This window comes from Ambystoma mexicanum, chromosome 11, assembly GCF_040938575.1.
Source record: "Ambystoma mexicanum isolate Mex_15411 chromosome 11, UKY_AmexF1_1, whole genome shotgun sequence".
Classification (NCBI taxonomy): Eukaryota; Metazoa; Chordata; class Amphibia; order Caudata; family Ambystomatidae; genus Ambystoma; species Ambystoma mexicanum.
This window is the reverse complement of record NC_090934.1, coordinates 698,929,600-698,946,025: the sequence shown is the minus strand read 5'-3', so window position 1 is coordinate 698,946,025 and position 16,426 is coordinate 698,929,600.

The window sequence follows — 16,426 nt, the reverse complement described above, 5'->3', positions numbered from 1 at the left end:
GCATAGTGAAAGCATGACTTTTGGGGAGTCTGCCCACTCTTTTGAGCATAAGCCCATGGAGAGAGAGCTACAGGTGACTTCACTGCTGATGATTCAAACTGCAATTGCAAGTGCCTCTGCCTCAACAAATGGAGAATTATCAGTTTTTTTTGGAAGAAATACTAGATTAAAAAAATAAAACTCTTCCTCCATCAAGAATTCACAAGGGAAGGGTGAACAAGAAACAACTCAGAGCAAAAAGTATCCAAATTATGTGTTTGTAAATGTAATTCTCAAAAATTCCTTAGAAATCTGGACATTGCAGCAAATGGGGTGCTGGGAATTCCAGGAGAAACCTTTATCAAAGGCCCTGAAGCAAAGGCCTATGACTTACATACTAATTAACTAAAATGAAGAGGACAGATAAGGCCCCCAAAAAAGCAGAAAATGAGTAGGCGAATACTAGGAGTAATGGCAAAAGGGAATAAATATTTCCCTACCTAATACAGCAACAGGAGGGGGTTGAAATATCGTTATCGGACAGAAAAATCATATCCTCTGCAGCTGAACTCAGTTTTACCAAATCAGAAACAAGCGCTATTACACCAAGCCAGGATCACCCATCTCAATCAGAATCTACATCTGATATTATTTTGAATTCCAAACAACTGAATCCGGGAGCTATATTGTAGAAGATAAGCACAATGTATAGCTAGTTATCTCAAGTGGGTTTGAACAGGAAGTTAAAGATGGACCTTTCTTCTAAACCACTAAGGTGCACAGTTCCGCAGAAGAACTTAACAATTGCGATAGATGTATTTTTATAGAGCAATGCAACTTGATTCTGAATTGTTGTACGATATTTACATTATTTGCAATGGTGCCTGCATTGGCAGTACTTGAATCTAGTGATGTACAAGTGGAATTTGTGTGTAACGACTGTTTGGATTTGGTACTTATCCATGTGAATTCCAAAATAGTATGTAATCTGATCTTCAAGGAGACTACATCACTCCTGCCACTGGATTTTGAGATCTATCTAGCTAACCAGTTATTGATAGTGAAAGATACATTTCTAGAAAGCAGCCGTTTTACTGGGTCCAATAACAACAGGGTGGGCCTCAGTGCTACAAATCTTTTGCATCAGAACATAAGGTGTACTATCCAAAAGAATGGGTCAAGGCAAGTCAAATGGCGGGTCAAAACAGAAGTGGAGAGTGTGAAAATATAGGACTGGAGTTGGCTGTCTACCTCTTTATCCACCAAGACAGAGAATTTATACCAGCAACTGAATCTTTAGCAGTAATTCTGTGGGAATCATGTTTTGGAATGCGAGAGGTTTCAACAGTTGCTTACAGAACCAATTTATAGATGAGAATATAGGGAACTTTACAATTGCTTTACTGCAGGAAGTGTGGTTGTGTGCAAAACCTACTCTTGATGGTCCTACCATTTTTTTTTAAGGCAACATGAGCAGACCCTTTGGGGGACTCCTTACAGGGGTTGCCAATGTGGAGGGCTTCAAGATCAAGGAATGGCCATCTGAGGGAGAATCCATATTAGCAATTGGCTTGGGATGGGCCGGTACTCTCCTATTAGTGGTAAACATATACTGGAATTCAGTGAGGGTTAGCACAAGGAGAATAGTGACAGCACTCTGTAATCTTTAATTGGATTGGTATTCTGCCACTGCCTTTGATTGGGTCATCATTGGGGGTGACCTCAATTGTTGGTGTTTCCACAATGAAAGGTTTATGAGAGAAGGATTGCTGACCGCTGAAATGAACCAAAAGGTGGTAGCAAGAGCCAAGGCATGGTTGAAAAGTATGGAAAGCCGGAATCTCCTGAAAGGGAATGGAAATGCAAAACAAGATATCCCAGCGAAACCTACTTGGAATCAGGGAATCAGGGTTCGAGTTGATCTACTTTTCAATATCTTTTCCTCTCCCAGCCATTGTTCAGCTTGATAGGTTCCCTACAAACAAGGGCAAGCACAAGAAGTGATCATGTAATGCTCATTCTTCGGTTAGGGTTGACGATAGCCCTGGTTCAATGTAACCAATCCCTTATTTGCTTGAAGAGTAATTTGCAGGGGAAGAGATTAAAATCATCTCATAGGAGAATTGAATAGAGAATTGAGAAATGGCCGAGAAATAAGTAAGATATTGTAACAGAGCGTGTCCTTTCAATAGACAATTACTCTATGATACTATCCAGTTTGCTAAGCAGCAAGTTAAAAAAAAAGGTCCAGTATATTCTCTACCATTTATTTCAAACAAGCATGCACTTGATGAAAAATGTGTGGTTAAAAAAGAGACAATTTAGAAGGAAAATAAAATATGTGAAAGATAATTTAGATGCAGATCGCAGGATTTACAGGATGCTGTTAAATGGCTAAGGCAAAAATATAGGAAATGGTGCAAAAGGTATAAGGCAACTCTAGTTTGTCACAGCAGTACTAAAACGCTGGAAACATTGGTAAAAAAAAGATGCTAGGAGAGGTTGGGACCTTATCAAAGACTCTGAAAAATACCCAGTAAGGTACCACACCTGCATCTCTTATATGGACATCAAGTTTGCTTACATCTCGAGAAACCTGCTAGTGTTTAATATCTATAAACTGACGGCTTGGGGTTGTGACTTCACACATGATGATATTGCAAACATATTTGTAGGAATTAAAGAGTCATGGGTGATGAGCCGGCCAACTACATGTTGAAAGGAACCTCCAGTTCTTAGGGGCACATTTCAACTTGTTATCTGAACAAATACTTAATGAATCTCGCTTGCTCGATTCATGGCGCTACAGTTAAATTGTGCTAACATTTAAAAAAGCTGATAAGTGGGGGGCGTGGCTTGGCGCCATGATGAGCGGTTTGGTCCGGTGAGAGCTCCCAGCCGCGACCGCGTTAAACCGAAGATGCCCCGGTAAAACTCAGGTTCTAGGAAGCAAAACCGGCACTCAGCAGAGCCCAAGGGTTTCCCCAACTATTGCCTTAAAAATTTTGCCTTAACCCGGTGGGGGTCCGAGTTCTGTCGAGGCAGCCTGGCGAGAAGGTGCAGCATCAGCGCGACCTCAAGATGGCGGCCTGCTGTATTACGCGGTCCGCCCCTCCTACGGTGGATGACCAGATCTGAGCGGGAGCTGCAGCAGCAAGATCGGGAGCCGGCGGTGAGTGATTCCACCAAGGCGAGGAGCTGCGGAGTCCCCCGGCGCCGTTCTGTGGCGGGGCAGCACCCCGGCTGGTGGCAGTGACGGGACCCGGTGGCGGCGCAGTGGGTGTCCCCCTTCCCCCACGGGAACCCACCATACGGGCCCAAGCAGACAGCACTGCATCCAGAGCCCGGGAGAGGATTGGGCTACCGGCTGCAAACGAATCCCTGCAGCAGAGATAATCAGAGCGGCGTTCCGCCGCCCCCCCTCAACCCCAGATCCCCCTGCTTCCTCAACCCTAGCAGTAATTCCGGGCAGCCCGCTCCTGCAGGGGGACAGACGCCTATCGGAGGCACTGGAGGTGGAGCAGAGGGGCCTACCATCGACTCCCCGCGGGAGGGCAGCACACCAGCCAGCAAAGAGAGGAGCACGGGGGCTGCCTCAACTGGGAACATTGCAGCGCTGCAAAACTGAGCACGGAGTTCATCCGGCGGCGACGAAGGAGGGTCCACCACGGAGAGGGTCGGGACGGGTCTCCTCGGCCTCTTCTCCCCTGCCTATAAGTCCAGCGGATCCCGACAAGCCCCCGCGGGCGGGCTGATGATGTGGGAAGCCGCCGCCTTGATTCAGCCCAGAGTCAGTGGAGCCCCGGAGCTGCGAAGGACTGCACCCTAAGCGTCACACGTTCTAGGGCTCGAGTTGGAGCAAGGTAGGGCGGCTACTGGCGCAATCAATAAAGCCTGCCGCGGTCCAACCCATCTGCTTCCCACCCCTAGCTCCCAGGGGAGAGCACGCGGGGCCCTGGTGGCAGCGGTCTGCCACAGAAGCGGGGCCCCCACCTGAATGCACATAGGAGGTTGGGCCCCTCCTCCCTCATCCTGTGCCGAGGCCCGTGGACTCCAGCATACCCTCATCCGGCAATCCGACGACTCTCCCTGGCTCCCATAGAGGCGGGGCACCCTGACCTCGGCTGGTAGCCTGTCCGCTCCTCACCAGGGCCCCTACAAAACAACACAATAAAGCGACCAATTAAGCCAAGCACCTAAAAGTAGAGCCACAAGGCGGGCCAGCTTACCCCCAGGGTCTCCCTGGTGAACGAGACTAAAAAAAAAAACAGCCCACTAAGGAGGGGGCGAGGCGGCTCTGCGCCCCCACTACACATACAAGGCACAATGTCCAGGAACCCAAAAACACCAAAACACACAGACATAGCGACCTTGCTGGCAGCATCCACGGGGCAGAAGACGAAGAAAGGGGAGCATCAAGACATTGCAGGAGCACCCTCTGACCCCAATACTGAGATGCCAGCCCAAGCTGTCACTAAAGCTGACCTCCAGGAGCTTCTATCTGCCATAAACAAGGAATACCAAAAAGGGACAGAAGAATTGAAAGGCAAAATTTCGTCCCTAGACAGGAGAGTAGGGGAAGTCGAAACCAGGACAGAAGAAATAGAAACAACCCTGTGCAAGCAAACGTTCGAGATCGGAGAGGGGGCGGACAGACTTGCCGCGTTGGAGGCCAGATGTGAAGCCCTGGAAAATAAGCAAGAAGAAGCGGAAAATAGGTCTAGGCAGAATAACAACCGACTGAGAGGAATCCCGTGCTCGGTCCCCGAAGAAGAACTTGACCACTATGTCAACGACTTATTCCGCTTCATACTCACGCTCCCAGACGGAGCCCCCCCTGGAGCTGGACAGGGTTCACAGGGTTAGAACCAGACAAAATACAACCTCCCCGCCAGACGTCCTAGCAAGAGTCCATTTCTACAGTGTCAAGGAAGAAATCAGGAGGGAAGCTAGAAGCTCAGCCCGCATCGGGTTCAGAGATGCCGAAATATCCTTGTACCAGGAGCTAGCAGCAGCCACACTTGCCAAAAGGAAAGCCCTCAGGCCACTCACCGAATGGCTACGGGACAGGAAAATAACCTACCGATGGGCGTTCCCCACAACCCTAATCTTCAACTGGGAGGGCAAGCCACGACTAATCCCCTCCCTCAAGGAAGCCGAGTGCCTTATGAACCCGGATGCCGAGGGGGAGATACCCGAAGGGGCCGGGGAAGCCTCGGGGAGACCCCACAGAGGCCCCTCTGGGTCATGGACCAGGCTGACGGGCTGCCGCACACCCAGAGGCCCGCCGAGTAAGACAAAACGGGACAACAACCTTTAAGGAAGAATTCCCCTCCAACCACAGCCTTTATGCGGGGGGGAGACTTGGCGCTCTCCCCAGAACTGATCGCTGTCCCGGAGGGTAACGGAACCGAATTTCCCCGGTGGCTCCTCCGAAAGAACTAATTACCTGCTCTCGCCCATCCGCCTCCCTAAACCAGGGCGGGCCACCCTCACGAGGCTGGAAATGGAGCTCCAATCCCGCCATCGGACTAAGGCCGAATATCTTCAACCTGCATTTTTCTGGCCAACTGAAGAGGCATGCCATGCCTCCATTGAAGCTGTTACACCGGTCCGGCCAATTGCCCCGTTGGTCGAGGGCTGGTCCGGAAACCTTGTTACTGTTTGAGGGGTGGGGAGGGGGGAGTCCCTTAAAAAGGGGGGGACTGCTGCCAAAAGGCACCGAGTACTTCGGACTATTCAACCTCTGGGGAAGACCATGAGCTGAATTCCCCTGGGCTCAAAGGATGGGTTCATTAAACAAATCACTCACCATCACAACTTGGAATGTTCAGGGTCTCAATGCGCCAAGAAAGCGGAAGTCGGTGGAACACAGACTGGACCAACTAGCAGCCGACGTTGTCTTCCTCCAGGAAACCCACCTGATAGGAGGAGATGAAAAACGGGTCAGTTTCCGACACTACCCGAAATGCTACTTTGCCTCAGCCACACAGAAAAAAAGGGGAGTCGGAATCCTGTTAAGCCGAGACCTACTGTTAACCCGGATCACCGTTAAAAGAGACCCGGAAGAAAGATTCCTGCTCCTAAAAGGCCTCCTAGTCGAACTGGCGATCACCCTAGTAGCACTCTATGGTCCAAATAAAGACCAAGGCCAATTTCTCTGCAACCTTCTCCCGACCATCACCGCCTTCTCCACCGGACACTTAATAATCGTGGGTGACTTTAACCTCCCCCCAGATCCGAATATGGATAAGACGCTTCCAGCCTCTACGGAAGACTTCAGCAGATCCCTTGCCTTAGCCGAATTCCTCCGGGAAACCGAAACCATAAACATCTAGAGACTGCGCAACCAGGGAGAAAGGGACTATTCCTTCTTCTCGTCCACAGTGGGTATTCACAGATTGACCTCCTATTAGTCGCCAGCGCCATCACTCCCTGCGTGGAAGAAACCCAAATTGGGCACATTGCGATCTCAGACCATGCGCCGGCCACGATGACACTGCTCCTCCACGGAGCCCCGGAACCTGTCCAGCGGCAGTGGAAACTGCAGGACTATGTCTTAACCGACAGAGTGGCTAGTTCCAACCTCGCCGAGGCGATCCAAAACTACTTTGCGGAGAATACAACCCCAGACTCCTCGATGGCGACAGTGTGGGACGCCATGAAACCGGTGATCCGAGGGGTGGCAATGAACACCACAGGCAGACTCAGGTGGCAAAATCTGCTGAAGCAACGAAAACTGGAGGAGCGGCTAGTGGAACTGGAAAACAAGCTTAAACAACGCTTCACCAAGGCAACGAATTGTGAGCTAAAAAAAGCAAAGAGCTGGAGATGCACCTAGCAGACCAGGCCGCCAGAACACTAACCTATATGTAACAGTTCTACTATCTTAATAGCAACAAAGCGAACCAGCTCCTAGCTCACAAACTGAAAAAACTCCAAACCAGGAACCATATCCAAGCTCTGCTGGACAAAAATGGCTCCCTACACAGCCTAGACCCGGAAAAGCTTGAGATAATGGTCCAACATCACGAGGAAATCATGGGGGGACCTCCAACCCCAGGACCCTCCATCGCCCAGTTCTTAGCCTCAATCCCAAAGCCGCAACCATCTCACCTAATGTCCGATCTGGAGGGCCCAATATCGGTGGAAGAATTCAGCGAAAAATACCACACCTGGGCCAGACGGGCTGACCACGAAATTCTATAAGAAGTTTAAGAAGTTTGCTCACCTGCTAGCCCCCCACCTGGCAAGTCTATACAATTCATTCCTATCCACTGGCTCTACTACTGCATCCATAAACGAGTCCATAACAGTGCTAATCCCGAAACTGGGGAAAGATCGAATGCAAACAACAATGCAAAGATATTCGCCAAAATCCTGGTGAACAGGCTGGCCCCGCTCCTCCCAGGGATGAACAACCCGGACCAAGCAGGCTTCATTCCGGGACGGGGAACCCAGGACAATATCCGCAGAACTATCAACATCATAGACTCAGCAAATAGGATGGGTTTAAAGATGACAGTCCTCTCCCTTGATGCACACAAGGCTTTCGACATGGTGGATTGGGGGTACTTGAAGGAAATCCTAAGACATTTTGGCTTCGGCCCAGAACTTCGCAAAGTGGGTCCTAGCCATTTACCAAAGTCCCCACAAGAGATTGCGACTCAACGGAGCCAAATCCAACAAAATTAAAATAACCAGAGGCACAAGACAGGGATGCCCACTCTCCCCCCTTATCTTTGCCCTATCAATGGAGCCATTCACGGAAAGGATCCACCTGAACCCATCAACACACGGGCTCACGGTCAAAGAGGAGTCATACAAAATAGCATTATATGCAGACGACGTGCTGCTCACGCTCACTCGAACAACAGAATCCATAAGGGCCTTATGGCAATCCCTCGAAGAATTCCGAGCAGCCTCGGGGTTCACAGTAAATATCCACAAATCCGTGGCCATGGGCATCAACATCCCAAAGAAGATTAAAAACACACTGGAAGGTGAGCTCCAAATCCCCTGGGCAAAGGGCAGTATCAGCTACCTGGGAGTCCAGATCCCCAACAAAACCGAGAAGGTGTATAAGTCCAACTTCCCGGCACTTTTTAAAGAACTGAAAAGAGACATCAGCCACTGGAGAGACCAGGAGATCTCTTGGTTTGGCCGGATCACAGCGATAAAAATGAACCTAACCCCACGGCTGCTATATTTTGCGCAGTGGCGATCCGAGAGAAGGCCCTGCGTAAGCTGCAGGGGGAAGTGCTGAGTCTCGTCTGGGAAGGAAGGAAGTCAAGAATCCCAAAACGCATCATGCTCCGGAGTGCTGCGCTGGGGGTCCCAGACGTGGCGAGGTACTGCCTAGCAGCCCAGCTGGCCCTGCATTCTCCTGGAAGCTCCAAACCAACCACCCCCGGTGGCTGCAGCTTGAAGAAGACTGGAGCAAAACCCCAATTGAACGGCTGCCCCACAGCAAAGATCCCAAGGTGCCCCAAGACGAGGGCCCATTACCATAAACCAGGAACACGGTGGCCAGCTGGAGAAAGGCAGCCCGCCTATGGAAATGCAGGAGCACAATGGGACCCCTTACTCCGGTCTGGGACAACCCAGACTACTCCCCGGGAATCGCACCAAACCAGTTCGGGGCGTGGAGAGCCGGGGGCCCGGAGACCTTAGCAAACTTCTTCTAGAACGCCCGCCCACTAGACTTCGAGGAGTGCAAAACAAAGTTCAAGATCCCGGAAACGGAAAGGTTTCGTTACACACAACTGAGGCACTGGATGTCGAGCGAGCAAGTCAGGAAGCATGGCAGCAGAGAGTTATCGGCACTAGAGCACACTCTGTCTGCAAGTCCCCCAAAAGGGAAAATCTCCACCCTGTACAAAATTCTGGACAGGACTTATCCCTCGATAAAAGAGCCCTATATGCTTAAATGGGAAGAAGACATCGGTAGACCGATTGAACCCGAGGAATGGCAGCACATCTGGTCTTGCGCACAAAAGAGCTCAAAGTGTGTGACTAATAAAGAAAGTGCGTTTAAAGTTTGCTACAGGTGGTACCTTACCACCAAAATTCTAAACAAATGCAATGCAGCCATCCCCGCCCAGTGCTGGAGGGGATGCCCGGACCGAGGAACCCTGTTCCACCTCCTTTGGACCTGTCCGAAAGCCATCCAATTCTGGAGAAAGGTCCTGGACCAGATCAGGGGAATTACTGGACTCTCCATACCATGGGACCCAGGAATCGTGCTGCTCGGGGCGACCGGAGATGGCCAATGCCCCCTGTCAGGCGCCATGGCGGATCTCTGCTCCCATCTCCTCACTGCCGCTAAAATTTCCATTGCCAGACTTTGGAAAAATCCAGAGGGCCCGTCTACGCAAATGTGGTGGGCCAAATGCTGGGACATTGTGGCATCTGAGAAAGTCACGGCTATTAGACTTGGCAACAAGCCCAAATTTGAACGTACTTGGGGCCCCCTTTCTAGACTTCGTGCAGCAATTCCCTGGTTTGGCGAGACAGCCCCCGACGCTGCGCTGGATGGAAACCCAGGACTGAAAGGAAGGAAACTGAAGTGAGGGCCGAGAAGTGGTAGAGACCCCTGAACACCCCCAAGTCACCAAAGATTAAACAGACTGGAGTCACGAACTTAGCAGAGTCTCTATAGAGAGAATCCATCCTACACCCAGCTACAAAGTAATTTCGAAACCTCGTCGATTCGCCAACGCTGAATAAAGCAGTCTTCCCCCAATCACTCCCAGACCCCCCCCCCCTCCCTAGTTGTTACTTTGGACTGGTACTCCGATGAAATCTCATGATTTGCGATATCTCAGTTATGTTTGTGATGTTTTTGTTCTTTTGCCTTTTCTTCTCTTAAACATTATAACAAGCGGAAACCCATGCAATGTTCGTAACTTGTATAGCTTGTTATGTCAAAACAATAAAAACAATGTTGAAAAAAAAAAGCTGATAAGTTTCTACTGGAAAATGATATGCCTCCTTGGTTTTTATGGATTTGGAACACTGGGCCTCTAATACAAAGCAGTTGTCTGTGTTCCAAACAGGCTTTAGTAAGGGTGTGGGCTGCTCACTGAACGCTTTCATATTAAAAATCCTGAAACAACAATCCAGGACCAACAAGTTTGTTTTTGCCCCTCTGCGGCGGCCTTTCGCCTGGAACCGTGCTCAGTGGAGGAGGAGCTGGCCCCATGCCTCTGAATGGGGGGTCTGGGCGAGGCAGGCAGCGCGGCCCGCCTCCTTGCATACCCCGGCTCCTCGCGCCCTCACCAAGCTGGGAAAGAAGATGAGAGAGGCGTGAGGAGGCCGCTTGCACGGGGCAGCTAAGAGGCGTCTCCAAATTATCACCCTGGAGCTACCCCACAAAGGCCTGGCAGTGCCCCCGAGTTCTGGTGCTTTTCTCATATTCCCAGGCCCGCCCTCCAAACATTTGCATAGTTAGGTAATTTGCATAACCACACCCAACTGCATCAAAGTACACAATGAGCTGTGCATCCTCCACATTGAGGATAATTGCCTTAGAATCCGATACAAGCCCATTTCACTTTGTTTAACCATTTTATAAGGTTGTTTAATAGTGTAGATGTGTGTATTTGACTCAGAGGTAATTCGAGTGTGCTTTTTAATTAGTTTGACAGGCGAGCTCTTCATCTAATTTGCATGACTCTGTGAAAGTGTGCATTGAGCTGTACTTTTAAGTTGTTCATTTGGTTACCCAATGAATTCTTATAATGATCTGTTATTCATATAGCACTTTCGCCAAAGAGCTTTACATTAAACATATGTACATACAATATTACCCAATCGAAGTTGGTACTCATTTGTTGACTTTGTGGAAAGGATGAAAGGCTGAGTTGGCCATGTTGGGATTCATACCTGTGACCTGCGGATCGCACACCGATTACAGCAGCGAGTGCTCAAACCACTGCAGTATCTTACTGGCTACAGAGCAATCTTAACGGATTCTTATTTTCAGAAGTTAGCTTTATTTTAAACTGGGCTGTACCAATAACAGGGGCAATGGAATCCACCAAGGAGACCCCTGACTGGGCGTCTCCAATTCATGTTTCACTCTGCCCTGGAAGACGGCAGTCAAAGCCGGCACATGAGCAAGGCCCCAGAATAAGGCCCTTGCAGATGAATGTCTGGCCTGTCCTGCTGCCCTTTTCATCAAAGCTTTCCTCCTTCCATCCAAAAAGCCCTTGCGACCTCCATCCTACCAGCGGGGCTTATTAGATGCAGTCCCAGTCTTGCAAATAAATCCTGCAGGTAAAATGAGCGTCTCCTCATCTGTCTCCACCGCTCCCATCTCTACTACAGCTGTTATTGGGCATACCCTAACCTCATCCACTATATTATTCTTGCCCCTGCTCCTCCGAGCCTCCCAGGTACATCCTAAGGCTCTCCACACATCCACATAAATGTGCAATATGCTTCCCTGCGACACTGTTGTGGCCCCAGTAGCCCTGCGCCTCCCCACTGATGCATATCCATCTTCCTCACTTTACTGTGACCATCGTACCAACTGCCATTCGATACGACGCACTGCCCCACCAATGTGTGCCCAGCACTCCTGGCGCGACCTTCCCAGTATGTGACTTTCCACTCTTTCCATTTCGACCTCACACCGTAACAGGCCACAGATTCCACCAAGCTTGTACACCGCAACGCTCCACGCTGGCGGCAAATAACATCTGCTGCTCCTGACTGCTGTTCATCTGCCCAGCAATACGATAGATGCTGTTCCAATATGTATACGCTGATCCATTGTGACTCTTAGGCCTGTCTGCGTGCTGGAGGTGAGGCTGCGCCAGTATGGACCTGCTCACCTATTGTGACGTTTTGCCCATCTGCATGCGTCACCATGAGGCGTTGCTGTGTCAGTATGTATATGCGTTCCCATTGTGACTCTTATGCCTGTGTACATGCTCGAAACAGTCCCCCGCACCATGAGGTGAGGCTGTGCCATTATATATATGCTTACCCATTGTGGCTTTGTGCATGCTTGAAACAGTCCCCCACTATGAGGTGAGGCTGTGCCAGTATTTATACAGACACGCTGTAACCTATATGTGTATTCTTGCACTTTGTGAACTATACCATGTAACATGCACTTTCAGTAACTAGCTCCTAGATGCGTTAGGGCTTCGTGCGCTGAAATAAATGCAAAAATCAAAATTAGATAAATAAAATAAACAGGGTCTGCATTGCATTCGTGGGACCTACAGTTTGCTTTCGATCGTATTGATCAAAATAGCCCATGGAACAAGCTGTGGAAGAAAGGTGTACCGCCTGGATTGTTGAATATACTGATAACATTACATTCAAGAACAATCTTGCAAGTAAGGCACAATATGAGAGGGGGCTTGGCTCGAAAGATAGCTTCCGAAATAGGGTTGAGAAAGGGAAGTGTGTTAGCATCCTGTCTTTTCAATCTCTATCTGAGCAGCCTAGAGGAGGAATTGAGCAACGTTTGTGCTTTCCCATATAAGATTGGTCATCTGTATTGGTATATCATGGCATTTGCTGACAATGTAGTACTACTAGACACAACTCCAATTGGCCTACAGAGGCTATTGAGTTGTGTCGAAAATTATTTAGTATGGAATATTTTATCAATTAATGCAACATCTTCCCTTTTGTCTTTTAAAAACACCATGAAAATGATAAAATTCTCCTAGTTCTTCAAGCAATCAAGAATGTATACATGCAATCAAATTAGATATCTTGTTTACTCGATTTTGAGTGTCAAGAACTCTGCCAACTTGATGAAGAGACTTACTGTCAAGTTATTGGCACTTTTGGCACAGATGAAAAAAATCTGTACGAAATATTGTTTTCGTTGGCCCCTCTTAAAAGCCTCTATATAAAAAAAGGTGGTACCACCCCTAACCTACGGATTGGAGGTAGGTAGATGAGCACATATATGAGGAGGGAACAACAAAGATTGAAGGTTTTTAATGGAAGCAGGTGTCTACCTAGCAGTAGTAATTAGGCTTGAGTTTGGACTCCAGCCCATTGATTCCATCATTTGGGGAAAGAAAATATTGACACTGTACAAAATAATGAACCCTCCTAGAGATTTACCATATGAGAAGCTGAAGGAGATCCTAGTCACAGAATCCTCATTCGTGCTTAATAGGGTTTTGTATAGAGTGCAGGGATTTTCTCGGCGAAATAGGCTCCACCATGAAGTCATTGGCTTTGAATTTGACAAAAATGAAGGTAAAAATCAAAGATTATGATTGGGTGAAACCGCTTGGTAATAAATGCAGATATGCTCTACTACGCGAATCTGCTAAAATAACAAGATCAAGAGTTAATCTGCCTAAATACATAGAACATTTTTCCAACCCTGTGAATAGACATATTTACTTAATAGGCTAAATCAACATCGTACTTTGGATATTTGAGGTCCAAGGAGGGGAATAGAGAAGGAAAATAGCAACTATTGAATATGTAAAGATATGACTAGACCTGAGAATTGGAGACATTTGATCCTGGAGTGTCAGGAAATGAAGGATTTGCGCTCAGATGGCTTCGGCCAATTAGTACGTGATTTTAGAACAGTAGATGTAGATAATCTGTGGGGCCGCTTGTGGGACAGATCGCAAATTAAATAAATAATTGTTTTAATACTTTGTTATCAAAGGTTGATCCATTTTCAGGGGGAAACTGGATGCTTGAAAGGTCGTCTTTTAAAACATAGCTGCCATGGCTTGATATGTTAGTTTATAAAAGCAATGGAATTTTAAGGAACATTATGTAAATACTGATAGATTTTTTTACATGAATTTTATGTATGTAACTTGTAATTTATGTGTAATGTTTTTGTATTATATTTGTATAGAGGTTTTGATAAAACAAAAAACTATTGTATTTTTAAATGTATGCATTTGTGTGTGTATGTGGCTGGAGCAAAGATGCAGTTTTTGCCCACTGAGAGCCACATGATGCACAACTGGGGGTGGCGATGGAATATATTGAAAGAGACTGAAGTATCTGATTTAGGCACTAGAAGCATGAATGGTGTGCAGAGAACCGGCCTCTTTTTGGGCACCAGCAGCATGAGAATGTGTTTCACAGGGGTAATGCTGGCATTTATTTATTCAAGACCAGCCTAATAACTTACTGTGGTCACAAAAATCATGAAGGGGGCACAGACCTCATTATTTGGTTTGGGCAGAAGCTGCTTCAAAGTGGGGCAATATTGGCTTATATTGTTGAGCGAGGCCTCCTGGTTTTTCGTTGGTGACAGCCAGCATCAAACCCGGTTACGAAATATTCCTGTTTACTGTTGGAGTGTTTCATATTTTGCCCTGCAGAACTGAATGTACCTACTGCATTGTCAACCATTGTTTTCCTGTGAAAAATGTGCAGTTGCAACCCATTTAAAAAAAAAAAAACGTGAGGGAAGCACCAGCCAAAATCATACTGTTAGTTTATGTGTGCCCGCTTGGTTCAATTCAGGGAAAATATTTACACCCCTCAATGTTACAAATTCACCAGCTGCAACTGCTCTAGCCTGTAGTGGAATAATCTCTTTGGGGTATGGAAGACTATAATGGCAACATAGGCAGTAATACAGAATGGCCCCCAGTACCTTTAGTTAATTTCAGCGTTACTCCCCACTTGGTGCCTGGTCTGCTGCATCCTGCAGTCCTGCTGCAGAAATACAAGACTTCAGTGCAGCTTTTAGTGATGATTCCCTCGAGACAGCTTTCTCATCACTCTTCTCTACAAATGATTGTTAGCATCATGGAAAGAGTAGATAAAATTCCTTCACCCATAGAAACAACGAATTTAGGACTAGTACAGTGTCTAGAGTTGAGGCATGTGATGCAGTGTTATTCCCACTGCCTAGTGTTGCACCAGGATTTTGGCTGTGGAAGAAAGAAGGCAGAAAGGATCAGGAGGCAGACATGAGAGAATGAGTGGATGCCAACTTTGATTTTCACTACACAGGTGGAAATTCCCCCAGCTCAGTATGAGCATGGAAATGAGCGAATCGAGACAATACCCTACCCACTTGAAATCATTTTAGGAACACTCACTCAACCTGTTGCTTTACCTTTGCAGCTTTCTGGTTTGCACTTTGCACTCAACATTCAAAGAATCCAACATCGGCTGTGGATCCCCAATTCAACATCTGTGGATTCCTGATAAACTGCACCTTTAGTATTTTATCTCCAGCATCATTAGCACTTCACACATATCATTTCGGATGTACAGTCAGAAAGAAATAGAAGACTATATTAGCTTTGCCCCAACATCATTTGTGCCCACAGCTTCTTACTTTTGCAATTCGCTCTCATATTAATCAGCAGATTGGACAGCAGACCTCTACTCTCTTTTGGATGGTATCACCTACCCTGCAAACACCTCACTTTCCTGCCAAGCCCCTAACGCGTCCCCAGTCCCCAACAAAGCAACTAATCAGTCGAGACAATTTTATGGGTTCCCACCTGCCAAAAACAAAATTGCATGTTTTCACCCACCTTGGGGACACAAAAGGTTGAGAGGTATGTTGACAGGGTGATATGATGTGGCATTTATAATGCGCCTGTGCACAAGTGTTTTTAGGCGCGACAGGACAAGGAGGGGGAAACAAAGGGAGGACAAACTAATGATCGTACTAGGCCTTGTGTCATTCAGATCGTGCAAGTGCGGAGAAGGGTAGAAGTGCCAGGGAGGAGGTGAAGGGGAAAGTGCAGTTAACTCACACGTGCAGCCAGCCGGTGGCTCATAGGTGCAGAGAGAAGGGAGTGTAGGGTTGCAGATACAGACACTTAAGTGCTGGGAAGCCCAGAGGCAGTTCAAATGCAACTGGACATGCAATTGGAAAAAGAAAATGGAAAAAAGTCTTGAGAAGGAGGAGATCTAGATGGAAATGTTGTTCCAAAGACTGCAACATGCGAAAAAGAGAATACTCCTAAATGAGTGGATTAGTACAATGCAAGAAAAGAGACAATACAGTATGAACCTCAACTGTGATATCCAGATAAGAGTGGTTAATCAGCTTCCTGAATATCTGAGACAATTTCCGGATAAACATATCAGAGATCAAGTTTTGAGGTTACGTCTCAACTTGCTCCCTACCTGTGAGTATCTGTCCAAGACTAGACCGATTACAAAGGCTGAGGCGGTTTGTATATTCTGTAAACAGCACGACCAGACTGAATCCATCTACCATGTTATGATGGAATGTGAAGATTTGTTTGAAAAAAGAAATCTGTTCAAAGGAATGTATTTGAATCCATCACTAGTTTTAAGTCCTAAAGATCGATGGGAACAAATCCTATTAGGAAATAACAAAAACTAACATATACGATTATTCAATTCTGGAGAAATATTCAACGCTATGAATTTAGAGAATTAGAACGTCAAGACTTTGCATCTTAACATTGTAAATTTGTAAATTCGAAAATGAAATGTA